The sequence below is a fragment of the Patagioenas fasciata genome, chromosome 1 (assembly GCF_037038585.1).
Source record: "Patagioenas fasciata isolate bPatFas1 chromosome 1, bPatFas1.hap1, whole genome shotgun sequence".
Classification (NCBI taxonomy): domain Eukaryota; kingdom Metazoa; phylum Chordata; class Aves; order Columbiformes; family Columbidae; genus Patagioenas; species Patagioenas fasciata.
The window spans coordinates 41,392,414-41,420,246 of record NC_092520.1 but is presented as its reverse complement, the minus strand read 5'-3'; the positions used below and the strand labels follow the sequence as shown (position 1 = coordinate 41,420,246).

Sequence of the window (27,833 nt, the reverse complement as noted above, 5' to 3'; positions counted from 1 at the left end):
TGAAAACATATTCAGTATAATATCAAGAAAAGTCAGGAAAACTGTAAACAAAAAGGACTTTCTGATCATATAGAGAAAAAAAGTATCTGTTCTGAAGCAACCACATACTAACTCTTCTGAGATTGATGTTGTATTCATAGGAAGGACTAAAGTCAACAGTCTCTCTATATGTAGGAGACTTTCAATAAGGAGGCACACACAGACTTAAAGCCAAATGCAAAACCTGACCTACAGTGAATGCATGTTTGGAAGATAGTCAGGGTAGGGTGGAGAGAAAGGGTAGATTTGGAATAAACTAACTGGAATATAAGAAGAATGACAATGTCTCACTCATTTATTTACAAGAACTATCCTATATTAATTAAATTATTTAAAATTTGTAATTGGAATTTTTCCTAAAATATGGGAATTGCTGGTAAAGTAGGGAAATTTATTTTGTCTTATCTTGAATTTCCATTGCTCTAACTTGCCAAATTGGGTATGAAATTATGTAAAGCTTTTTGTCAGGGTTTTGTGGTTGTTTTGTTTTTTGTTTTTTGTTTTTGTTTTTTTTTTTATAATACCAGCTTAAAATATAAACATCACACCTTCATACACAGTGCAAACGAAACAAAAGCATTCTAAACCTCTTTTTTTAACTATGAAAAAACACAAAAAAAATCCTCATATGATAATATTTTAAAATCTATAATAAAGGATAATGTACGGAGGAAAAAGGAGGATTCCCTACATTCTTCAGCTACATATTGTATAATGCCAGGCTGGATGTGGCTCCGAGCAACCTGATCTAAGTCAAAGATGCCCCTGCACACTGCAGGGGGATTGCACTAGGTGACCATTAAAGGACGCTTCCAACTCAAATTATTCTATGATTCTACGATTCTGCAAATTAATATTTTCAGAAATGCGCATGACTTGCTGTAGAGCAAACATACAGAACAGCTGTCTTGAAGCCAGTAAGAACATGTGGGCTGCCCAGAGAGGTTGTGGAGTCTCCTTCTCTGGAGACATTCAAAACCCACTTGAATGCATTCCTGTGTGATCTACTCTATGTGTATCTGCTTTGGCAGGTGGGTTGGTCTAGATAATCCCTAGAGGTCCCTTTCAACCCCAACCATTCTGTGATTCTGTGATTTCAAAAAAAATTCGTCAAGGTCAGGCTTGCAAATGGTTCTTGGTGTACTGAGCCTGCATTTTCTACCCAGGCTATTGCACTATAAGTGCTCTCTTGCCTTGCTCATTCTCTTTATTACACTGAATCTTATTTGCACAAAGCAAATGTGATATTTTACCAAAAGAGACAGGACTTGTTTTGGTTGGGCATGAAGTATGACACAGGAAAGAAGGGACACATGGATGAGCACTAGAGAGTGGGAGAGCATCAGGGTAAAGACAAAGACAGACCAGGTTATGCAAAGTAACGTCAACTGAACTACAAGACTAGTATCAAGAATACCTTAACATCTGAAAAACTTCAATACAATTTGATTTTAAAGTATATAAATGCAGTATCAACAACCTACACTGAAAAATTATTTTTTTAATCTGTTTGATTTTACAAACAGATTTCTCTAATGGAAAGATAATACTCTAAGAAGTTCTTGGAAATCTCATTAAATCACCTTTTTAAAATTGTATTAGATAGGAACAACATCTACCTTTTCTTTTTTTTTTCCCCAGCAAAGTCAAGTTATCCAAGGATTTGGTTTTAAATCCTGGTGAATATAACTATGCTTGCAAAAAGTTACCTGATGCACTGACAAAGGACAGAAGGAAAAAACTTTATCAAAACCTTGAATATATAGACTAAAGGAAAGACAGCATTACACTATAATTCTGTGTTGGGGAGCAACACAGGGACACTAGAACTATGTACAAGTTGAAAGAGGTTTTTTTCCTCTGGAATTTATCAAAAATTATAGCAACGCTAACTAAATGAGACTAGGAGTAAAATTTTCCATAGTGATAATCTTGTTTCATAATGGTTCTTTTTAAGTGTCCATGGGAGGCACTATAAGCAGAAGGCCAGGTCAGTTAAGCCACAAGTCAGGTACTATATGGTTATTTAGTTGTGCAATAAGGAAGACAGAGATATGATCCAAAAGGTAGGAACTGAGCATAGAATTCCACCAGTCCAGACTGGTGCAGGAGCTGAACAGAGTAAAATGGAGAAACCTGAAGTGAAAGAGGGATAAAGGATATATTTGGAAAATATATCAACATTAGATAGCTTAGCACTTGACTTTTAACACTGCAAAGATAGAGGCAAGTCCAGTCAGGAATATTTACCTGAAAGCATGTACTTGTATGTAAAATGTGCTTTTTTCTTACACCAGCATTTCCATTTTACAGATATCATGGCTTTCATGATTCTTTCTTTTACTTTCTACCTACATACTCTATTCAACTGAATGATCCATGGTCTTTCATAGTGGATAAACACACAAAGGTCACAGACTCTGGCTCCACACCCGGCTGAACTACTCAGCAGAAATGCAGCTGGACTGTGGAAACCAATTCTGTTAAATCCAGCAGGTGTCCCCCAAAGTAAGTAGCCGGGAACTACATATTTCACTCTGACCAGTTTCTTTAATTTCATCCTTCCCGTGCACCACTGATTCCAACAGGCCTCACAAACAACTTCCTATAATGGAGAAGACTTAATGAGAAAATGAAGCCAATGTTCTGGATTAATGCCTTCCAAAGTCACAGGCTGTTAAATAGGTGCCCAGAACAATTTTCAGACGTGTTCTCTAATCATCAAAAGGTCCTTAGTATCTAAGTAATTACCTCAAGCATGATTTTATTAATGCTTATCAGTAATGTACTGCTACTGCATTCAGTTTTTGAACAGAAAGTTGCTGCCAATCAGCCTTAAAAAAGGCTTAAAAATCTTCCTACTTGTACGAATGTCAGTTAAACTGCTTATAATATTTTGAGGGCAGATTTTGACTATGAAATTGGAAAAACATTGGATGATGATGTACTTGTAAGCACAGGACACAATTACATTAACCGTATTTGTTGCCATAAATGCTGGGGTGTACTATCAAACACAAGAATTCAGGGTGAGAGCATAAGAAGGAAAGATTTAAAATATATAATTTTCTTAAATAGTATACTTTCTTAAATGTAACACACATTTCTTATGATCACTGTAGAGGAAGTTATTCTCTAAAGGAATTTGAATACGTAAGAGTTGGTGGTTAAAGACTTGCTGACACTTGAGAAAATCTGAATAGGAGGACTGGGTGGAAAAAGAGTAAGGAGAACAGTGCAAGAAGGGAATGAATCAGGTATGAAGGTTAGAGCAGAAAACTGGGGGCAATTAGTCTGGAACACTGCAGAGAGGCCATTGTTCCTGGCTGGGATGTTTGCTGAGACTGCAAATCACATATTTATTTATTTCTGCTGAACTAGCCTTCTAAGTAATAAAGTGCTGCAAGGGCACAGACCAAGAACAGTAACATAATTCATTTGAAATTAAGTCACAGCAACCAGTTTATAGATAAATGGATAAAGAGCTACACATTCTCCTGGCATAAACGGGCTGTAACGTCATTGGAGTCGATGGAATTGTGTCATTTTACATCAGGACATAATTTGTTCTACAACACAGGCAATAGTTCTGACAGCAACGTCCCATTTGCAGTAACACCAAAGCTACAGAAAAATCCCATTTGCAGTTTCTTGTTGATCCGTCTAGTAGTTCTGTCTAATGGCTGGAAGGGTCCCCCAAGAATTAAAAAATAAATCCATTTCTCTGCTGGTGACATCTAAAGACAAAGGTATGGAATGCAATTCTTACACTGTTTACACGTGGAAGTTTCACTGAGCTTGACAGCACCATTTTATGACTGACAAATTTGGTATTTTGTTTCCTATAGTTCTTTGCCATTTAAATGTCTGAATATTTTTGTAGCAATAAATACGATATCTGCATAAATGTAGATCTTTTTTGACACCTTCAACACTGACATTTCCTCTATATAGCTCGATGAATAAAGGAATGAGCTGAGACAACTTGTGCAGATCGAACATTTGAACAGTTTTATTCCTTAATGAAATTTCCATATTGTTTTTTTCTTTAGGCATTTAGAAATCATGTTGCAACTTACAGCAATGATAATTCTTTATTTCACAAATTGCAATTTTACAGGAGTCCCAAACCCTTCAAAATTTAATTGGAATACTTGTCTCTGCAGAGACATTGCAATTCTTTTTTGCTCATATTTTGTTATGTATTTTTCTTTCTTGTTATGATTTTTTGTTGTTGTTCATTCTGGTATTTTTCAGGTGAAGAAAGAAACTAAGTCTCTTTCAGAAGACAGATGGATTTAAGAGCAGCTTTGCTAAGAATATGCCTTTTATTCTAAAATATTTCTATATTTTTAATTCATGTTTCTGACAGCTCATGGAATCCAGCAGGAAAACAGAAATGGCTTTTACCAAAAGGAAAAGCTTTGTTTTAGAAGGTATTAGTCATTTCCTAAATATTGCTACATATTTTTTCACGATCTTTCAACAAGCTACATGGACTTCTGAGAGTCTTGTACACTCTTTAAATTTCTTCAGTCTGCTTAAATGCAGATAAAATAGGAAGAGAATAAGAAATCATTGCTGTCAGTACTGCTTGGATCATAGTCAGCTACTTACAGTTACGACAAGCACCTTTTCATCTTTTCAGTAAACAAGGAGTCTTAAACTGAGGCTCTCTATACCCTGATGTGTAAAGTTAATGACAGGACAACAGCTTGCACTGAAGGCTGGTGGAATCTGCAAACTCTAAGAAAAAATGTAGCCTGCAGTGCTAAAGAATTCACAACAAATGTAGACTGTATGCTAGTGATCTGCCATAAACATATTTTAGTGCTGGAAGTACTTTGACTGTGTTATTGTCATACTAGGCTACATCTACAAAAGGACTTGCACACTGAGCACCGACACTGTGGCTTTGCTATGTTTCTCTTAAGCTTTGCTGGAATGCCACCTACATTTATAGGCAACTGAAGACCCTTTATTCCCTGTCCAATGATCTTCATAATAGAGGTCCTGATGCTACTACGCTGCTTTGTGCCTATGCCGTTGTAAGGCTGTTAAATGGCTGGTCTCACCAGGGACTTCAGGTATGGTCAACTCTCTTCTATGTGTCTGAACAGCAGCTAACAAAACACTTTTATCCAGTATCTTAGTAGTCTCCTAGGACAGAGAACTGAATCCTCACCTCTAACCTTGGCCTCCTTTGAGATGAGTACTCTATTACTATATTGAGAGTGGCTGGGACTTTTCTGTAGGCTTTCTTGTTGTTCAGTTTTTATTTGTCAGGTTTTGGGTAGCAGTGTGTAAAAGAGGTGTCTCAGGCTCTTTCCTATATAAGAGAATTCTTGCATCAAAGAAATAGTAATGTCTTCCTGAAAAAGGGATTGAGGTCCTACCCTTCTCTATACTCAGTATTTTCAAAGAACTTGGCTATTTCATGTGAATCCCTGTTCAGCTTGCAAGTTTCTGTGACAGTTCACTTTCACCACACATTGAAAAAGGAGAAAATATAGTTTGTCTGCAGAACTCCCATAAGTTACATATTGCAGTACTTAAATTCTTCTCTGGATCCCTTTCAATCTCCCTGATGACCTGGGAAAGAAGGAAATAGTGTTGCATTTATATCCAGCACTATATCTGAATTTCAATCCATTACTATACTATAATTACAAATAGGTACATAGAGATGCAGATTCAAGGTATCTGTTTCTGTCAGCCTCACATGCACATGGAGAGGTGAAATGTCACAGGTGTGCAGAATATGCTTCTTCTTTATCACTAACCAATATGCAGGATTCATAAATATTTAAACATTTTATTTCCAGTCCTTCTCTAGTTAATAATCGTTTTCAAAGCATTAGACTAAATTCTCTATCTTGAAATGTGACAAAACCAGTGGAGTTTCTCCAGGAATGCATTTGATTTCTTGGTAACAACAACAACTTTTATCTATATTCCATTAATATCAAAGAATTCAAGCTCCTTTATAAACAAAGGAAAGAGTTCAGAAACTAATGAAATGCAATCACCCATAGGTGAAATGCAGCAGATTTCCTCTTAAAAACAAAAACAAAACAAAAAGAAAACAACAAAAACCACAAAACAAAACAACAAACAAACAAGAACTGTTACCCTGTTAGCACTGGTTAGTGGAAAAGAATATCTGAGAAATTGTCTGCAAGTGATTTTTCTTTTTCACTCCTCTGAACACAGAAAAAAGAACAAAAAAACCCAAAACTAAAACGTTGTGAGGTTTCAGGGTGAACTACAGCCACAGTTTTAGAAAAGAAGAAGGCTAAATTAAGCCCTTAAGGCATAAACAAATGTATGAGAAAAACGACTTACAAAACCACTGATCACTAACTGCCTCAGCTAGGTTGAGAGCTGCTTGATGAGCCACTTATTTGGGTAGGGACACGTGACTTATTAACAGAGGTATATGCAAGAGAAGAAAAGAGTCTCACAGTGAAAGGGCTTAAGATGTCAATAAAGCACATGTTTACAGCAGTAACGTTAAGCAGTTAACTGTGATTCACGGTTTTAAAAGCAGAAGCCATTTAGCTTGCTAATTACAATAACAGCTGCAAAATGGAAGAATTCTTCAACTATTTATGAGGTATGAAGACAAAGCGCGGAGATAAAGCATTAGAACATTTGAGATCTGAACGTTAAGGGTTTCCAATTAAAGGAGTCTCATCTGAATCCAGCAGAGTCCCACCAAAGGGATTTCAGAAGCGTCTTCAGTCTTTCCTGCTCAGTCCCTCTCTTGCATTGTAGTTTTCAATGCTGCTGGTCCTTCAGTTGATTGTTTTAGCACATTGCCCAGGTGTTCGGCATGTGAGAGGCCTCGAATGGATATTGTGAATTGAATTCTTAGATGCTTGCAGAAAGTTTGATTCATTGAAATAGCAAGTCCTTTCACCAGATGACCAGGTCACAAACTACAGATGTCTAAAACAATTCATCTAAATTGTGGTTTCTGATCCCTTCTTCTCTGTGGATACCACAACCATGAGAAAGTGGGCTGTGACCTATGTGACAATTCCCAATGGTCCAGACCTAAGTCTATTTCCTCCTACTTTCTCTTCTGAAATTCACTATTTCTCTTCCATTTCCTCTACATATGTGAATCTGTTTTAAATCAGAATATATTATACTATATAACCCAGTAGGTAAACATCCAGTTCTGAGGTGGGATATACACATTTGGTCATGTCCCATACAGATATGCAAGGGATCATCTGCATGCAGTTTATGCTTAACAGGCTTTTGAAAAAATCCCAGTAACTTTTGGCAGCAAGTGCGTTAGATTTTTTTTTTTTTCTGAGGAAACTATAAAAGGGCTATTACTCTGTTTTTTTGAGGCACAACCAGATAGCAAAATCTAGGAAAGTTACCCTCTGCATAAGGAAGCTACAGTTAAATACACAGTGGAAGAACTTGAGGGCACTTTTACATAAAGCTGATCTGAGTCCACCTCACAGGATTACAAGTTATATTAAAAAGCAGTGCAGGGAAACGAAAGTCAAGGCACAATGCCCATCAAAGTAGTGTAGCAAAGTATATAAACAGCCCTGCAACACCACTGCCACTAAATACAATAAAAACCTGTGGTGGTCATCCACTGTCATGTATTCAGCAATGTCCTTTTAAGTGGTACTGTTTATGCTGTGCTATCCTTAGGAGAATGCAATTAACTCTCTGGAGCCTTTTTCTTCTTATTTCTGCCATGAAAAGGATTTCCAGGTGGAGCACATGATAGAAGCCCCTCCTAGAGCTGTCTGGACAATACCTAGGAGTTGCACTTCCATGGAGTAAGGGAAAGCAAAGAAGTAGCTGGCAGATGCTCCCTCTGTGCCTGGGCAAGAGCACCTGGAAATCAGGTTTCACTCAATATATCACCTGTTGCCTATCTGCCATTTTAGCATGTTTTTGTTGACAGCAATGAACTCTTGCACCTCAAGAATAAAGACTATCATGAAAACCACTACAGAAAACAGCTTTTGTCCTTTCATTTTAAATCCTCACTAGGCTAAATTTCTTGAATAGGAAGGGCCCCTTTGTTGGACTTCCTTTTCTGTCCTCTGTCCATCTCTTTTTTTGCCCACCTGCCAGCCTATCTACATGAATAAAATCCACATTAAATATGCAATGCTTAGCAGAGATGTACTGGAGAACTTGCCACTAAATGATGTCATTTAGCTAATTAAGTTAGACTGCTAATAAAGCTAATGATAGAAACAATAGTTTTGGCAACAAGAGCCGGGAACTGCAGAGGAGAATGTGATTGCTGCTTGGATCATATTCACCTTTTAAAGTGCCATTTTGACGTTCATAAAGCAAGCACTCCTTGGTGGAAAAAGAGAGCACTTTCAGAGCTGCATAGATCAGTAGTAACTACAGAATCAGGGGATAAAAAAGGCTGTTTAAGATTCTGGGTGTCTCTCATGCCAAACTCTGCCTTCTCCAGAGAGTTCAAAAGCTCACAGCTGGCATCTTCTAGAATCGTGTCACCTTTGGTTGCTATTGATCAGTAGCTACCTACTGTTGTGCTGGAGATTCAGCTCACCACCAACGAAGTACTGTTGGCAACAAGGGTGTCATGCAACAGTGCACAGAGCTTTTTGATGACTAAAGTAAAGAAAGAGTTATCTTTGAATAAGGTTAGAAATTACATAGTGATAACATGTTTTCATGTTATCTGTGAAAGAATCACCATGGTTCAGTTGACAGAGGTGAGAGATTTCTCTAAAACACTAAGAAGCAATCACATAGATCACATAGGCTATCCTTTTCTTATTTTTTTTTTAAATATTGTCCTGGTTTTGTTCAAAACAAGGCAAGTTTCTCTTCTAGTGAACTTTCCTTTCAGCTTAAGTCTTCTTAGTAACTGCACTTTTCTAAAGTAGGATACATGTTTTGGTAGACATAGCAATGGAATGCAAGGTCACTGATAAGGATGCATGTCCTGTAAGTGAGAGGGGCAAGGGGGAGTGAACTGAACAGGTGACCAAACTGACCAAGTAAGTATTCCATCCCATTCACATGATACTTTATATAAAAGTGGGAGATCATGAGGATCTCGTCCCTTTTTTCCTCTTCTTCAACTATGGTATACATCTGTGAAGGACCCTGCCTGTCGTGCCTGTGAACTGAGGCCTAGTGACAGACTGAATCCAGCTCCGGTTTGCTGCAGAGTCCAACCCAGGACTTCCGGGTGCGTGCTGCTGCTGGAGCAGTGCTGATCTTTGCCGGGGTATTCAAGATGGGGTTTGTACATTTTGTATTATTTTCTCTACTTTATTAGTAGCATTAGTAAAACATTTTTAATTTTTTCCAACTCTCTCTCTCTTTGTCCTTCTTTGCCTTCCTATCATCTGTACTTGGGGGGCAGGGGTGGGGCGTGAAGAGGGCTGGGGGGAAAAGGGGGTTAGCAAAGCATCTGCCATGGTTTATTGTCGCCCTGCAATCAAACCTTGACAAGTACTGAACAAGTTCTTTCTCTGGTTTTCATTTTCATTTTTATGAAACTGAACTTGCACTATTTTACTTAAGTTTTATGTAACAATGCTTTGTGAAAAGTGTTTTATTTTTAATGTATCAGCAAAATATTGCCAAAAGGTGGTCTTCTTAAACTGTAAAAAATGGAAGTGTGTAATACTTTCTATTAAAAAAATAAAAACATCTGAGATAACTATATATTAAAAAAGTTAAATCCAGGCAAAAAAGAACTAAAGTTACAACAAATGGGATGCATACAAGTCACCACAGTTCATACAAACACTTCAATTCAGTTTGCAGTCTAGTCAACCTATGGTCTTCCTGCCTAACTCCTTTCCTGGAAACCTGTAGGCTATAAGACTTTGCAGTACATTCCCTCTTGAATTCAAGGTCCAAAACTTGGCTACAAGAAACTATTATTTCTGGTATACACAGTGGAGGGAAAACCTGTGCAGGTTGCACTATGGAAGCTGAGGGAGATAGCTGAACAGTGCTGTTATAGCTGAAGCCTGTTCACAATTCTTTCCCAGCCACTTAGGAAGCTGAGCCTGCCACCTACCTGTTCTTCTCTCCAGCCCCCAAGATCATGGTAAGGGTCTGTTCAGTCCTTTGGCAGACAGTAGAAAAGTCCTTTTGAAACCATTTCCTATCATGCTCAAGCGGAATAAATCCTTCATGCTTTGAGTAATCATTTGAATTGTCTCCTTGAGGAATCCCTTACAAACCAACACACTTCCACAAAAAGAGTGGTAAAGAGGGGCCTCTATAACAAAAAAAATGTTGGAGTCAGGAGAGAAAACACCATTATTACATACACACAATAAGATGATGCATAGATACTCTGTCTCAGGACTGAATTGCAATGGAATATATTATCTTATCCATCTATCGTTGACTTTTCAGAAGGCTGTATCACCATGGATCTGATTCTCTTTTGTCTGAGTTTCTGCAGTTATTTCTCATGTGGTTTCCTCCAATATTTAGAAAAACACATTCAAATTAGAATAATGTTAGCATAATCATTAGCTAACTGGTTATACTTAAATTTGAGAGGGGCAAAGTGACTGAAAAGCAGTAATTTTCTTTCCTATGCCTCATTTTTGTGACCACTGACTGACTGACTTCCTTTTGCTTTTACAAGGGTATTTGCACGTTTATTCATGTTTCTAACTCTCCAACAGCAATTAGGAATGCTTGGGTAAAATTTACATCAGTGTCAGGCTATTAGTATATAATTAGCAAAGGCGTTTGTGCTTGAGAGCATGCAACTGTGGGAAGCTAGAGAATGGGGGAGTAAGGTTCTTGAAGTCTAAGGCCCAGTCTTAAGCATATGTTATATATTTACTGTAATGGCTGAAAAACTGAGTTATTTACAAAAGCTGGAAAGTTCTGCAGCTTGCTATTACAGAAGGCAATGTTCAGCAGGCTTAATAAAAAGATGTGCCCTTCAGACTGCTCTCAGTTTGTCCTATCATGTCTTTTTCCATCTTCTGCCTTATAACATTTTCTATGCCTTGTAAACTGATAGGAATTCATTCCTCAATGGTCATACACAGAGGTTAATAAGCTCCCAGCAGCAGCTGACTTGGCACTAGAGAAAAAATACTCTCCCCTATGCTCAGTTCAGAACTGTTACCTTCATGTTCCCTTCCCTATTTTGGGAAACTGCACCGACATTGTTTTTCCAGCTCAGTTCTTCTGGATGTAGACTGGCACTGCAGTAAGTTTTCCCTCTTGTTCTGTAGCTGTTCATTGTGCAAATTGCTGGTCAGTGTGATGTGACACTGACTCAGCCAGAGATGCGAAGTAGGTGTACCGACATTATTCCTTACGTCAAACCATAAAACAAGGCTTTGAATGTTAAAAATAACCATTCACTAGGTCACATGGTAGGACAAGGTAACTATTACAATAGAGAAAAAAAGATTTAGTGGGCGAAACAGCTTAAACTATTCACAAACAAATCTCTCCCCTATCCACCGCGTCCATCCTTCCTTCTGACCTTGTCCTCCATCCAGCGGTTTTCACCCTGGGTTGCAGCAGACGCCCCTACTGTCTTAGAAAGTGTCCATCACCTCTGTGTCTGTGCTCGTTGCTTTCTCACTGACTTGCATGCCAACTGCAGGCTCCCTGGCTCCTCCATCTTGCACTTGCCAAAGGTTTTCCAGCAAAGGCTCTCAGCTTGCTCTGGGAGAAAACACCATCTCTCTCTCTCTTCAGAGGGTGCAACATCCAGGACAAAACAAAGCAGTAGCTTTTGACCTTGCTGTCCGGTGCAGCCTTTCAACAAAACACACTGTGCAGGGAAACTGTGAACAAACAAATAACTCAGGCTGTTTAACATGTCACAGTGACAGGGTGGTGAACAGCAGGAAAAGCTAAAAGAATTTAAGAGAGTATTGGAGGACAAGCAGCTAATCCTATGTGTATTTCTCCCACATTTCTTACATTGTAAAATGTCATTCACTTGTGCAGCCATGAAGCAGAGGACTTGCTTGTTTAAGGAGAACAGATCAGGAAGGTACCGAGGATTTTTATTACTCAGAAGGATTCCTTCTAAGGTGATAAAAGAACATAGTTATCTATACTGGCACAAACAGCAAGGTGTCTCTGCCTTGTAATATTAGAGCCAAAATATGACACTTTCTGTGCTTCAAATTCCATTTTTTTATCCTCAGAAGACGTGTACAAATTCCAGTATAAAATAATCGAGTTTTGCACAAAGTGTTGAAAATGTTAGAGGTTAAAAATATTCTCTACCTCCTGCCTCCTCCGTGCCCTGCCACCTCTATATATTTTCATACATATGCAAGTTTATGCTGTAAAATATTCCTAGCAAGAGTTTGCTGTTAAAAATGCTATGCATTATACCTGATAAAATGCTGAGATAAAATGGAATTACAAAAAGCTGTGATATACACCTCAGACAGTGCACGATGCCACAGTAAGAAATGCACCTCACAGGAAACTGCAAAACCTGTAACCTAAAGCACGGCACCAATCAATCTATGAGGAAAACTAACATGTACGATGACTGGGTTTCATGAACTCAGTAAGCATATTGACATGATAAGGCTTTTTATCATTTGAATGTCCTGCACCAGAAGGGAAAGGATAAAAAATACACTGTCATCAATTTGGAACGTGAGGTGCAGCAGTCTGCTGTAAAAGAAGCGGACCATAAATGGGAGAGAGATGTCTAAATAGGCAAGGCTTTTTACAATAAAAACCCTGGAAGAATGAAGACAATTGTTATATATATATATACTTATATTTTTTTTTTTCTACAGAATTTTTCAATTATAATCCTCAAAATATTTTGAGATGGTAATTAATACAAATATTGAAATGTCCTCAATTTACCTTCTTTTTATTTTCTTGCTCCTTGCAATTTAATACAAAAATATGAGCAATGTTGAAGGATTTTTTTCCACCTTCTCCATTCTTTCAGATCATCAGTTCCTTAAACAGTCACAAAAGCACCAAAATAAATGTTAAGCTCTGTAATTTTTCTAGTCTGCCACTCTTCCAACACTCATTTTTCGAAAGTTACAGAATTCATATGTGCAAAATTACAAATATAAAGAGAAATCCTAACAGAACTATCACTCAGTGCATTGAATTAAATGGCAAAAATAAGGTAGGAAAAGAAAGGATGAGTAAGCAAAAAAAACCAAAACAAAACAAAAAACATAAACAACCACAACAAGTTTTTCCAAATTAACCACTTTGAAAAATACATGTGTACATGTATTTTTTTTTCTTGTGTCTTCTAGTTTGATCATTGCAGTACTGAAAAAAACTGCAATATACCATTTGTTTGTGGTTTTGGCTTTGCACAAATGTTTCTCTGCTTTTCAGTAAACTCTACTCACAACAAATAAATATCTGTGGCAAAAACCGTCCCCCTGGAGTGATACAGGATGCATCACTAAGCAACATTTTTGAGTTTGCTTTGGTTTTGTCCTTTAGTTCTCTCTTGGAGTTCTTTTTGTCATTTGCTTTCTTACCGTAGAAATGCAGAGGGAAGTTCCACAAGGGCCTTTTTCTGCAAATAAAGTACATACAGCTAGGTAAAGACTTCAGATTTCAGATAACCCATGACATTTATTAAATAACTTTGAATCTGATGTTCAGAAGCAGAATCCCTCTGGAATGTTGGAATACAAATCCAAAGTATTTCCAGTCTAGATTAACATTACTCTCTGGGTGCATGGGTCTGCCGCAGAAAGTGATGAACTTTTCCACTTTTTTTTTTTTTTTCATTTTCCTTAAAAAAACAACAAAACAAAACAAAAGGTACAAGCTGCTTCTGAAGCTGCTGTTTGAGAGTTTGAAGATTTTCAGCTCCTCAAATCATAACATGTCTTCCTGCCTTTTTCTTCTGTTAAGACCTGCATTTTTGTTGATGCCAGTGTTAGCTGTGACAGGGCAGCAGTTTCAAATGAGTTTACAACTGACCAGTTTCAGTTAGAAATGTTAAGTTTCCAGGTATTTATAACAAAATGCATCTCTATAGACAAGGAAATCTTACATTGGTATGATACTGGCAGCTCCAAGGCAACCCTGACATAAATTTTCAGCAAACATATTCCTGCCATGGCTGGCTGTGCTATCCTATCAATTCAGTGATTATCTAGTCCAATAGAAGAAATCCACATTTAATAGATGGTTCCAGCAACAATCCTCTGACACAATCAGCTAAAGCTTGTTCTCACTATCTTCTTTACCCTCATCTCTATTGCTGTCTGCAAGAGAGCTTCCCAGTTCCATAAACTGGTATGTAAGGGCAGGTATTTGCTTTATAAACTCCTGCTGTTTCTCAACTGTTTGTCGGTGCCATGGAGGATTTTCAATACAGCATGTAATTAACTATTACTGAGTAAGTAAAAACAGAAGCAAGAAGTGTTTGTTGTTGAAGTGTAGCAGAGAAAAATATCATTTGTCAGGGTTGTTCCTTCCTGCAGTTTTTAAATTGCACCGTGTCTCTCCCAAAAACGAATTCATGAAAGACTATAGTATTTTTACAAGTAATCTCTACTTTGTAAATGGAAATGCCTGGCTGTGGTCCAGAAGAATAAACCCTTTATGAACAGAAACAGTCTTCTAACATTGCCTGTCACATGGTAGCACTACATATGGTTATAGGACACTTAGGCATGGCAATGCATGGATAATTCATGGACATCTCTACCCATTTTGATACAAATATTCATTTGTAATAAGCCAACAAAAGTAATTTTGGTCAAAAGTTACATTTTGGGAAGTAGCTACATCAAAAATTTTACTTTGAGGTTTCACACTGCGGCAATTGTATTTGTGTGATCTTTTCCACTGAGCACAGAAACCATTTTTGCACATTTTAACACTGAACTGTATCATCCTCTAAGGACTCCAGAGGTCAAGGCATTAGGCCACTGACAACTGGGCAACTGTACAAGATCACTGTGATACTATAAAATCTCAGTAGATATTTAATGTAAATATTCATACGGAACTATCAATTAAATTGAAAGTATGGTTCTATAATCACCAATCAAAAATCTTGTTTTAATTATACCCAACTTAAATAGATACTGCTCTCTTTCTCTTTTTGCTTCCTAATTTATACCCTCTGTTTTGGTGCTGACTTTGTTTCTACTTCATTCTTGGCCTTCCTGACTTCAGGTCTTTCTTGACAGAATATTCCCACATCTTTTGCTACCTAGGGCTTCCTAAATGTCTATCATCTCTACAGTTAAATTGCATAAAGCATTATTTTGCTGCAAAAAAATTAAAAATCTATTGCGAGGGATCACATTTTCCTATCTGATGCTCCTATGGACTGTTTCCATTTCCCCAGCTCTCTCGAGACAGGAAGCCCAGCTGTTTGCTTTTTTCACTTCTTTCATTAGAGTTCACACTTTACCTCCAGATACCCTGCTAGAGCAACTGTCTTCCTTCACCAAAACCCTCTAGAGATGTAGAAACATTAGTGATCATGTTAGAAGTACTAATGTGCAGAAACTTACCCTGCCTATGCTGCCTCTTGAGTGCTGCACAGGGCATAGTCGGTCTCACGGTGCTTCTCCGTCTGCAAATAAAAGAGAGTGGATGAAATAAGAAAGGTTCTGTGCAACTGCGTGAACATGTTTGTTTTCTCCTTATGAATGCATTTACCAGGCCAGCATCCAAATCCAGAGGAGTTTTGCCTGAAGAAGGACCTGTCCCAGCGGGGCCATGGTTGCTGTCCCTTCAGAAGAAACTGTGGATGCTGTGAGCTTCCCCCATCTCCTCCACCTCTAGGCACACTATGGGCTCTGTGGTCTCTTCCTTACCTGAGAAAGCAAATGGGTTTGAAATACCATTTTTTATTATTTTAATTAACATTACTACTGTTACTTGGTCACAAAGAAGATTATGGTCCCACCATCCTTGTCACAAAACTTTATGAGAGTCCCTAGAATAGGAAAAGCATCACCTGTCAGGCATCCTCTTTCCTTTAGCTTCATTTCTACAAGTGTTTGCAGCTTTCCTTTTCAGGCAATAATATGCTGGATGCAGTCATATTTTTAATTACCTCAGTCACCATTCTGATACTATCATTACTCCCATTACATGTACTCATATAAATGTAAGCTTATTGTCAAATGGAACTGATGTCAACTTTCAAAATGGATGGTCACTGTAATTATAACAGAAGTATAAACAGAAAATTGCTTTTTAGCCAGCATTATCCTGTCAAAGATTTTATCTCTAACTAGTTAACTTGACAGCTTTACTGAAACTTTGTTATAATTAAATTCTTGTATCACGTAACTGTCTTGTTTGATTTTATTTCATACTACAGTTTTTAATTAATTTAATTAACATTATAGCCTCATTAAGCAATGGTATATTTTTAATGCAGATCATTTGTAAAACAGATATTAAGCAACATCCTAATGAACCCATTGCATTCAAGTTCTATACAGACTGCACTGTTGCTAGACTCATGACTGAAATTAGACACAGCCTTAGATATTTAAATTCTTGCAAAATAGTACGAAACTGTGACAAGCAGGAGTGGGATAACACATGAAATGTATAAGTCCTTCTTTGGCAAAGCAGAGATAGCAGAGAGTTGCAGGTTGTGAGGATGTTTGTGGTCTAGAGAGAGAAAAAAAGTAACTTCAGTTAAGACAAACAGTAACAATTTTCCTAGAAATTTGTTATTTACATATTAGTGTTTTGGTTGGTTGGTTAATTCTTGTTTACTTGCTTGGTTTGGGTTTGAGGTTTTTTTAGTTGGTTGGTTGGGTTTTTTTGGTGGTGCTGGTTTCGGTTTTGTTTGGTTTTGTTTTGTGGTTTTGTTTTTGCTTTTGTTTTTTAATTTTTGTTAATAAAAAAAGATCTGATATTTTAGCCCAGAAAATGGCAGAACTGAACTATAAACAAGGGGGCTGAAGACCTGCATAACACATCCCCTGTTGATGGAATGAAGGCTGGAAATAGAAGCCTCTTAGTAATGCCGAGGTGTTAATGTAAGATGACATTCAAAATATGTTTCTCTTTTAACTCCTTTTGAAGAGATAATTTCCTACCATACGTCCCATGGTATTGTTTCATGAATTAACACATTATTTGCTGGTTGAGTTAGGTTTTAAAAATAGTTTTTATAAATTGCTTAGTGCAATATGAATTACATTATATTAAACACAAATAACTAAAGGCAATTATTTAAATATGCACTGGTCAAAGCTACATGATATTACAAATTATTCCCTTATTTTCTACTGTGGTAATTTTATAGAATATTTTGTCACCTTAACTGAACTCAACCAAATATTCACAGTAATAGTGAATGTTAGATTATTTTTTTTTTTAAATGCCTGTGATTAAATGAACTTGCCTTAAGACATCCAAGTATTTTGTTGTGACAGTGTATTAGACTTTCTCGTGTCCCAAAAATATAGTATATTCGATGTTTTGTTTTGTTTTGTTTTGTTTTTATTTTACACACACACACACACACACACGATAATTACTATAGCAACTGCGTAGATTCATGCTCGTCAAACTCTGTGAAGACAAGTTCGTTTGTAACTGACATGCAATACTTACAAATATCCTCTAGATGACACTGTTTACTGCATTTAGAAGATGTGCAGGCGTTTATAAGAAAAAGCTGTAAATCGAATAAAATACATTTGACAAGTATTGTTTGAGTCTAAGCCTGCTCTCTTGATGTGAGTGGCCAAGATTTCAGCAGTTTCAGTGAAAACAAGAGCTTCTATATTTATCTATAAAACTAAACAAAAATCTTGAACTTTTCTTTCAACAAAAAGGACCACTCTTTAAAATACAATTGAAATAGTTTTAATTGCATCGTAAGCTATAAAATGGACTGTGGGAATGCGTCCTAATTACTGAAACCTGTTCTTACATACACACACATACTTAATTATTCTGTATGGCTTTGTTTAAAAGTGACACTGTATAAATATTAATCTTTTTTTCCAACTATTCTTTGTTTCATGATCTACATTCATTTTAGCACACTAAATTTGAGTCATTAGATCAGTTACTGCTATTTAGATGTAAATGTGTTCAAGGAGGATTAATTACTCTGTAATTCTGATTTTTTTTTAAATTTGGATAATGAAGACATTTTCTGACATTTCTCTGACAAAAAAAAACCCCAAACAAACAACAACAAACAAAACAAAAAACCAACCAACCAACCAAACAAAACCAACAAACAAACAAACAAACAAGCAGAAACTCCTCTTATGCCCCCGTATAACACAGTTCATAGAAGATACAATTTTGGAAAGTGTCTAGGTAATTTTTACAGGACTTGAGCTAGTAAATTAGGTTAGGTTGAGCTCCTGGAAGCCACTTAGTGGTTGAAAAGTCCATGGTCAATTTGTCTGTCCCCCTCAAGGACACCTTGGTCGCCTCTAGAACTTATGAGAAGAGTGAAAAATTCCAGACCGCTTTCTTTCAAAAAAGAATGAGAGGCCACTCTTTCCTTTCAATCTGTCAGAGAAGAAGGAACTCCGACTACCATGGTGATTTACCCACATACGTATGTAGCCCATATAGCTGTACATGTTGCAGCAATATTTTGAACAACTTTTCAGTTTGTGCCTTCCTACAAATTCTCTTAAAGAATGAGAGACCCCTGTTTATGAAATTGAAAGTAACTGCTAGCAGAAATGCTTTCAAATTGCTGGTTACAGACCTCTTAGAAGTGGTAAATGAACCACCAAGAGCACTTGAATCACAGGTTGGAAATCCCTGGCAGTTCTCCACGGAAAAAGGAGAGCCAAGATGTTTTTTTTCCCTCTCTGTCCTGTGTGGTTTGAGCCTGTCCCAGTAGGGCTTTAACCATAATATCAAAATAAACAGCATCATTGGGAGATGCAGTTAAAATGTTCTAGAAATTGGGAGTTGTGATTTTGAGTGTTTTAAGACAAAAAATGAGTTATGCCTCCAGGCTAAAGGAGTATTAAAACCATTTAAACATAATTTTCAAGGTTGTGTTTAAAAATAAGGTAAAACAATATGCACTGTGTTTTACACAAAGCTCACAAAGCTTGATTTTGTAGGTATTCATTGCTGTGAGGAAAAGCATCTCATTTGTAGATCCTGATGGGACTTGAGATATGTGTTGCTCACCCAGACCAAGACTAAGATGCTTTTGAGCAGCCACAAAAGTACAAGTTCAACATCTCAGAAACTTTAAGTACGTAAACTGAAGCAAGATGTGGAGAAACTTCCTCCAGTTTGACGGAATTTCAGTTCAGACTTTCAGGATTGCATCCTGAGGTAGATGCCTGTATTCTGTCCATAAGTCACTTCAGAAAACTAAGATCTTTTTAGATCTGCTTTTTAAATTTTGTTTTTTTAACCTCATATCCTCTCAGTGGTCTTACAGTAGATCTATGTCATATCAGATCAAGCAATATCCCTGTTAATAAGAACAGAATTTGTGACACTATACTTTAAATCAGAGTTGCCTTAGGCTATGTGAGAACACTGACATAATCATTTGCAATCCTAACTCCATACAATTAAAAAAATAATTATGAACACGAGCCTCATGTCTATTTTGTGGGGACAATCTGGGTTTTCAACATTACTTCTTCTTAATATTACTAAGATATGCAGGTCCTGATCCTGAAATGAATTCTAAGTGTCTTAAAGCCCATGTTCAGGCAGAGCACATTTCTGATCCAAGATCAATTTACTTTTTCTTCACGTTTTTAGGAATACTGAAACAGATGATCTTCCGTAGCCTGATCGGAAGTTTATATCCATTTAATTACCAAAAAAAGAGACCTTACTCTTCACCCATTGATGTGTCACTGACAAAGAACGCCAAGCTTTGTCAAAAGCTTTAACTTTTACCTTACAGCATTTTTACATTAAATGTTTCCAAGTGACAGATGAGGCTAGCTGAGGAATACCCAGGTAGTTGTTCCATATAGAAAGTACAGGGCACTCACCCATCACAGACCAAACTGGTGTAACAAACAATTTTTACAATGAAATGGTCATTTTAATTCCTGTTCAAAGACTTAGATCCGAGGACAAATACTTAATAAGGAAGAAAATCGAAGGTTCAAAACTTCACTGATTCTCTCCCAATAGTATAGGTATGTGTATAGAGAAAGATTCCCGCTATACCATCTGTGAAAATTATGTATCTCTAGGGCTAGCAGAGACAGTCTTTTCATTCACTTAAATGTAATCATGTTAATAAGAATTTCATGGTTTCTGGATTAAAAAAATTCTTATTTCTGTCAGTAATGAACAGCATATTATTGTGCTGAATACAAGTGGCTACTCTCTTATATCCTGAAGTCCTCTGGCACTCACACTGTAAGAAAAAAATCCTGTTCAATGAGATTTCCTACATTTCTCAGTCATGAATCAGTTGAACAGTAATCTAAGCCAAGCAATAGCTGAAGTTTACCTTTCAAATGACTGGTGTTTGGTACATGAAGTTTACTAAATTGCGCAGATGTTTTGGGGGATTGACAGCAGTGCAGCAGGGGGGAAAAAAAAAAAGGCTTTGTAATTATTACTCCTCACTAGCATGATAATAGCATAGGCAGGGTGGATCTAATTTTACAGTGACTGTTATAGTTTGCAATGCCTGGAAGTAAAAGTCCCCTCAGTTGCAGAAATGAGATAAACTTATCATTTTTGTATTAGGCCTTCACGTGTCTTCTCCTAGTATCACATGCATTTCATATGAGTTTTCAGTCCAAGAAAATCTGTAGATTTCTTTTTTTATTGCACAAAATTACTGTCTGCAATGACAAGCAGTTACATAGGTATACACTACACGGAAAAATAATGTCTAAATAGGACTCTGAATAAATTTGAGTTACTGTTTTCCGAAATGTCATATCTTGGAAACAAGTATCCTCTCCTCATCACAGGCCTGAGGTTTGCAAGCACAGATATAAGCCAATCAGCCAGAAGGTCTTCAGTCTATCCAAGCTTTAGAAAGATAAAGGGGAAATACAGAGATATGAAAGGGAATCTAAGCACTGATCCCTGTAAATACATCTGAAAATAACTTTCTGGTATATGTCAGAATAAACTTTGCCAGAAAAAAAAAAACTATGACACTTTCAAGCAATTCCTAATATTTCACTTTTTTTTTTTTCTTTCTGATTCTAAGGTGTCCTTCCCAGGAGGGGTGATTTTTCTTGCTCATGCAACCCAGGTCTACCCAAGCCCAGTTTCTGGGAAGAGGGAGGTGAGTGCCCTGTTAGATTTTGCTGTGGTCCACTGCGGTACCCTCCTGTCTCTGTTAGGACAAAAAGCAATCTAATCTACCTGTCTAGACAAGGCTTTGCTCTGGTCTGATCCCTCTCTTTGGTGTTGCTTGTGACATCCAGAAATTTGACAAGGAAAACAATTATTGATCAGTCTGAGGTGTGTTTTGCTGTGATAATTGTCTAAGCATGACTGAGTGATGCCCCTATAGATAGGTGCTTACTTATTTCCTGAGGCCTGTCGTCCTCAGAGCGACAGAAACATTGATAAGGAAGAGGACGAAATGACTAACTTTGATGGAGTTTGTGTTGAAACATCTGCTGCTTGTCAACATGGGAGGCAGAAGAAGTGATTTATTAATAGTAAAAAAGAGACACCAATGAAACTCTGTCTTATTCTTCCTCTATTTTCTGATTATGAATGCCCAGTAAATTCCCATTAAGAGAAAGTACCTCACTATCCATATTTTTTACTTATATTACAACTTAACAAATACATGATAACACATTATACTTTAAGACGTCAAGTAACTTCTTACTATTAAGCAACCTGGCCAATAAGTCACTGAATGGAACTGGGAAAATCTATGGAGAAGTCTAACTGTGGATTTAGGGTCTTTTAGATTTCTCTTTCCCAGAATCTAAATATTTTTAGGATATTGAACAGAGCATAAATGAATGCAAATGTGTTTGGTGACATTGCCTATTCCTTGAATACATACTAAACACAAACCTGTAATTTCCCTCCATTGTTTTAATGAGAGTTTTTTTCATTTGGATTAATCCTTTCTTTCGGGCCCAGCTCTGCGTGGGCACTCTGCAGAATTCTGGCTTCCACATCAAGAGGAGCTCTGGGAGGAATTAACCTACAGAAAGCCAAAATTACATCAAAGTACTTCTCCAGAATATGATGGCACGTACAAAGTCGAGGCACTGCCGCCCACAGGAGGAAGACATATACCTTCTCTTTCTCAGCTCTCTAGCCCTGAAGTATGAAAGGTTCTTTGAGTCACAGTGATGCCACTGGGGTGCAGAAAAGGGATGCGGTTCAGGAATCTGCACTCCTCCCTGCAGTGTATTTGCATGGTAAATAGATGGGCATAATTTGTTCAATGAAAGGATGTAGCTGCTGCAATATTTCTGCCATCATATTGCAAAATGGACCACTCCCAAAATATAAAACCCTGAAACCTCAGATTCCTTGGTTTAACCAGAATGTTAATAAAAGCAAAAGTGTTGGAAATAAGAAGCAATCGTAACAGCACAATGCTTTTAAACAGAAATTAGTAATGTCTGCCTGCCTATCTGTAATTTAAAGAATGAAGATATGTCTATATCAAACGAGTATTTTTTTTTTCCCCAGAGGACACAGAGTTTAATCAAGCTTCACTACCGTAGTAACCTTTTGTAAATGGTGAGGCATGACTGACATCAGACATAGGACTGAAAAAGAGAAGATATTTAGGTTCAAATCTGGATGTAAAGATGTCAATCTCACTAATGCACGTTATCGTGAGTATATATATTGATTTAAATTGAGCATTTTCTATTTTCTGTGCAAGCAAGGAGCAGGTCAGAAGTTGAAAGCAGAAAAACAAAGTAAATGCCTGAAGGAGGTCTCATTCCATGCTTTAGGTCTAATTCTGATCCTGTCAACATTGCATCAGCATAACTCCATCAATCAGATTTACGTTACCGTTTTGATGGAAATGAAAATGCTTCAGTAAAGCTTTCATCAGATATTGTTTTGTCTGAAAACCTTTAAGACTGCCTTTCTTTTCCTGTCTTTTTCCTTCTCCCATTTTTAAACAATAAAGCATCAATAAGACAGGTTATTTGCAGGTCTTGGAATATTTTCACCCTCCACAAAAGCATAGTGGTTGGAATCTGCTTCGGTATTCTGATTCATCAGCTACTTCCATCATAATAAATAACAAGAGGGTAGCAAAGAATTTTTTTCTTTTTGTGCCACATGCAATCACATTTCTATTAAGTGGTCCAATAATTGCATTTTAAATTGCACTTGTTTATTATTCTCTTTTTGCCATATCCAAATTGATTTTTATTGTTTTACTAAATAGTTACTAAAGCTCTGTGAGGGAGAAAAAAACATCAACACTTTCAAACAAACAATTCAAGTCTGTACATTAATCTGTACCTTTAAATAAACAGCAGTAATTAATGGGAGTTCGGCACCTTGCTCTATTGTACAGTGACACGGATTAAACACTGGCACTGCAAAATGCCAGTTTTCAGCTTGTGCATTTGTAGACCCTTCAGAGCCATGAACTGACATTTGCAATCTTTGTCAGTCAAAAAAAAATGGCAAATTCAGTTAAATTTAGTTCTGCCATTCAGATGGAATAAAGGTCGTCACCTGTCCCTTTTATGATTTGATTATCCAGGGACCGAGTTTATTTTCCTGAAGAAATACACATTTAAAGGGCCCGATCCTGCAACTACTGTCCCAGCCAAGCAGCTCGACTGCCTTAAATCATTCATGGTTAACTGACTTAGCTATTACTGTTTATTTAAGAGTACAGATTAATATATAGTACTGAATTGTTTGCTTAAGTGTTTTTCCTACCTAGAGCTCTCACAACCAGTTTGAAAAAATGATTAAATATATTTTGAAATTATAAAAATGAGCATATTAAATAAATAAAATTTGTAATTCAATTACTTGGGTTTTTGAAATGCTGTAGTTACGTATGGTTTACATTTTGTAAAGTATTTTTATTGACTTCATTTGAACTATTCATGTAAATAAAGACTTACGGTTCAATCACTGCACCCGAGAAGAGACAAAACTCTGAAGCAAGCTCCTGAAATCCAAACCAGCAGGTGTATAAAGTCTGGACAAAAGTAGCATGCTTATAAGGAGAAATATGCTTGTAAAGATAAGCAGAAAACACGGGCTCCACAATCCTCTCCTTATGCTGCTCCTGCCTTTGTGGGATTCTCCTCTTGTCTTCAGATATTCCCTGAAGTTCTAGGGGGTTAGAGAGATAAGCACCCCTTTTTGGCACCGGTACTTCTTGTAAGAACTGGATTTCACAAGGTTACCCTGAGACCTAATTGTAGCAGAAGCCCATGTCAAGGACAGGGCAATCCCAGTGCTAGTCTGAGCAGAGCAAATGTCTGGGAAAGATCCCAGCAGAACTGGCGCCTTGGCCTTGGATGTTTCTTATTGGAGATGGGACCAAGGCTGTATTTGCTAATGATTTAAACAACATTTAAGAAACAGGGCCTCCAGGGGTAATATTAAGGATTGCTAAATAGCTAACACATAAACTATTTGAACACACAAGCACATGTTTATCACACATCTATTCAGTGTGCTGGGCTGAAGGGGACATGCGATGGGTGCATTGTAAGTCAGTTTCCAGTGTTGCAACACCATGGCATGAAGCAAAAGAGCTCGTTCATTAGCATATGAATCAGCTCTCCATAGAAAGTGGTAAAACTGCAGGAGAGGAAAAGCCATTTTGCTTTAATAATAACAGCCTGTAAGAGGCAATCCCAGGTACAAAATGATCAAGTGACCAGAGCCAGTTGAGTGAAGAATGATAGCATTTTATGCTCAACACTTCAAGATTAAAGTCTTTAGTTAGCTAAGCATAATGTGAATCAGTTTCATGTATAATGTATTGTGTGAGCCTGTAGCCAGTATGATACAATGTAAGCAATTCCATTTAGTGCAATTTGACTATAGCTAGTAGAGAATAATTGGGAGTCGGTTTCTAGCATGCTAGAATTCAAGTCAAATATGATATGGAAAAGAATTTGATACATAATAATATGGAGGCAAAGATAACGAGCAATGATGTGCATGAATAGTTAATATGCTATAATACAGAAGTCATTTTAATAGGTTATGATGTGATTAGGAGTCCAGCGTTCTTATACACAGACAAAAGCCTAATACATCATGGTAAAGAAAGACTATTAAGAAACAGTATAAATAATACTATATAGTCACATTTGAGGAGAGTATAACGTCAAATGCTGTAGTTTTCTCAAAGACAAAAGCGAGTGAATAAACATTTACTGGAGGATAAAACATGGCTACTCAAGTGAACATAGGAAATGTTTCAGAGCAGTTCCTCCCATTTCAGAGGCAGTGAGATGCTGCACTGGGTGATTCCGACTCCTGCTCAGGAACTCAGCCCTTTCTATTCATTTTCTCCCATTATCAGAAACAGTCGTGACAGTTTTAGCCCCTTTGGTACTCTGGGCCTCAATTTTACAATCTGCTGTGCAAACACAACAGTCTGAAGACCTGCTTCTTCCATGAGGTTAATAACGTGTGATTAGTTAAAGAATTGTAGCATTCCAAAGTGAGAACATAAACATTAGCATGACAGAACCACACATAAACATCTTCAGCTTTTGAAAATAGCTTCACAAAACAGAAAAAATATACTATTGATGTGACTTGTGCCCATGTTGGGTTTAATCCCAAGTGTTACTAGTTCATTGAATTTTTTATTTTTTTTCTTCTTCCTAACTTTGCATGAGGCTAATGCTGCGTACATGAGAAGAGCTCATTTATGAGCATGTGCTAATCAGTTCTGACTACAAGTTAAAGTCATCCCTGAGCAAACAGAAAACTATTCGGCTTAGCAATAAAGTTAAATAATTATTACCAGGCTATGTGATGTGACTACAATGTGACATTGAAATGACTATGGTGTGATTAGAATAAGAATGTTATACGTCTGTGATGTTACTAGAATGAGGCTATAAAACGTCTGTGATGCCATACTGCTGTGATATGAGTAGTGTCAGGAAAAATATGTGCATTATTAACGCATATATAAATACACCGTATTTCAGAAGCAGACTGCATCACATGGAATGCTAGCAGTTCTAATTATCTTCTTTATTAATGGCTGTTCTGCTTTATATTTTAAAAGAGGAGAAAACTGCATACTTAATTCATTCACAGAATTCTTTTTCTAAGTGGTTTGGCAGTAAGGTTGCTCCTTCATGTCACTTTCTTGACTTTCAATGCCAGGGCTCTAGCCATCCTTCCTGGGCTACATAATGATCATTTTTCTTAAACTATTATTAGATTCAGTTCCGTTTGCTACCATTACTTGATGTCATCAAAACCAGGATCAATTTTCTTCTGTGTGTGTCTGTAGCAGGAGCCTTTTGGACACAAAGCGCAGCAAAACTAAAGAGTGTTTAATCTCGACACATCATGGGATTACAGGACATGCAATGTTCACATACACAGTGTCTGCATCCTTATGACTAGCAAGGACATGTACATTTATCAGTATGTACCACAGAAAACCAAGGCATGCAGATTACTGACCTCTGACAGATACAAGCATCTTCCACCATTAGCTTATGGAGCATTGTATGTGCACATGCATACAGGAGTCTGAAGGTAGGAGCCTGCATCTGAAAATATAAAATCTTCAAGGCAAGAACTCAGATCTTTAGCCGGTCACCACTATCAAGAAAAAATGTCCAAATTATCTAGGTATAGTACCATGTACAGAAACAGTCAAATGCTGATGCTATCTTTGTTTTTTGTGTGCATACGTATTTGAAAGGTTTAACCAGAAACAGCAGCCAGTGTGGCCACATACCTGGGCATACTAAATTGGATACGTACCGTGTCATACGGCTTGCAAGTTCAAGCTGAGAAAAGCTAGCAATAAAATCAGTGTCAAATGAAGCTTCATTCATGCTTTAGCAAATGTTGAAAAAGGCACTATATATAATGCACTATATATAATGCACTATAATCATCTTCTTGTGACACTTTTGAGGTCACTCATATCGTAATACATTGGCATTTTATTACATTGTCTTCCAGGCATGTGATGCTTCTTTGTGGCTAGCTGGATAATTTACCTGTGTCATTTTTGGGGAAGGAGAAATGATCACTTTTATTATTTATCAGACCACAGAGTGGAATGTTTTCCAGTTCAATGTTTAAGCATACAAAACACAAACCAGTATAACTGCTCTCTCCTTCCTTCGGCGAGTATCTCAGCTGACCCTTCGGGAAGGAGAAGGAGAAAGGTGTGCAGGCGTAAATGGGAGCCGAGACAGGACTGGAGTCAGAGCAGCGTGAATTATAGATGAAAAGACATGTATTAAATATAAAGTCGAACCGTGTGGAGGAGGGCCGGGCCAGGGTGTTTCCTCCGGCGCTGCGCGGCGGTCCCGCCGCAGGCCGCGGAGGCTGCGCGGACATCAGCGCTCCACGCCGGATCCGCCACCGCACCGCGGGTGGTGGCGCTTCCCGCTCCCCCGCGCAAGACGGACGAGCGCGTTATGAGGCCCTCACACCCCCCTCCCCCCAAAACAAACAAACAAAAACCACAAATCCAACCCCACATCAAATCCTTCTCTTTCCGAACAACCCCAGGGCTACTCGGAACTCTGATGATCCTTCCTGCCCCTCTCTCCGCCCCCACCACAGCGTCCCCGACCTCCACTCCGGGGCGCTGCGCCCCCACCTGCGGACCGCTTGCCTGCCGGGGCCCCGCAACCCTCGCACGGCGCCTGCCC

General features: G+C 37.7%; 1 long non-coding RNA gene across 4 annotated transcripts; it reads right to left on the bottom strand.

Moving 5' to 3' along the window:
- Nucleotides 1-4,024: 4,024 nt before the first annotated feature.
- LOC139827537 (uncharacterized) lies at nt 4,025-27,662 on the bottom strand. 4 transcript variants are annotated; one of them, XR_011738242.1, is made up of 6 exons: nt 24,075-27,662; nt 15,700-15,857; nt 15,552-15,613; nt 13,551-13,588; nt 12,904-13,002; nt 4,025-11,849 (listed from the first exon to the last, which is right to left on the bottom strand). It is a non-coding gene; the product is annotated as an uncharacterized lncRNA (long non-coding RNA). The 4 variants fall into 4 exon arrangements; XR_011738232.1 differs by lacking the exon at nt 12,904-13,002 and having other exon boundaries at nt 4,025-5,631; nt 10,100-11,849; nt 24,075-27,660; XR_011738248.1 differs by lacking the exon at nt 12,904-13,002 and having other exon boundaries at nt 4,025-10,303; nt 11,177-11,849; nt 24,075-27,653.
- Between the last annotated feature and the right edge of the window lie 171 nt (nt 27,663-27,833).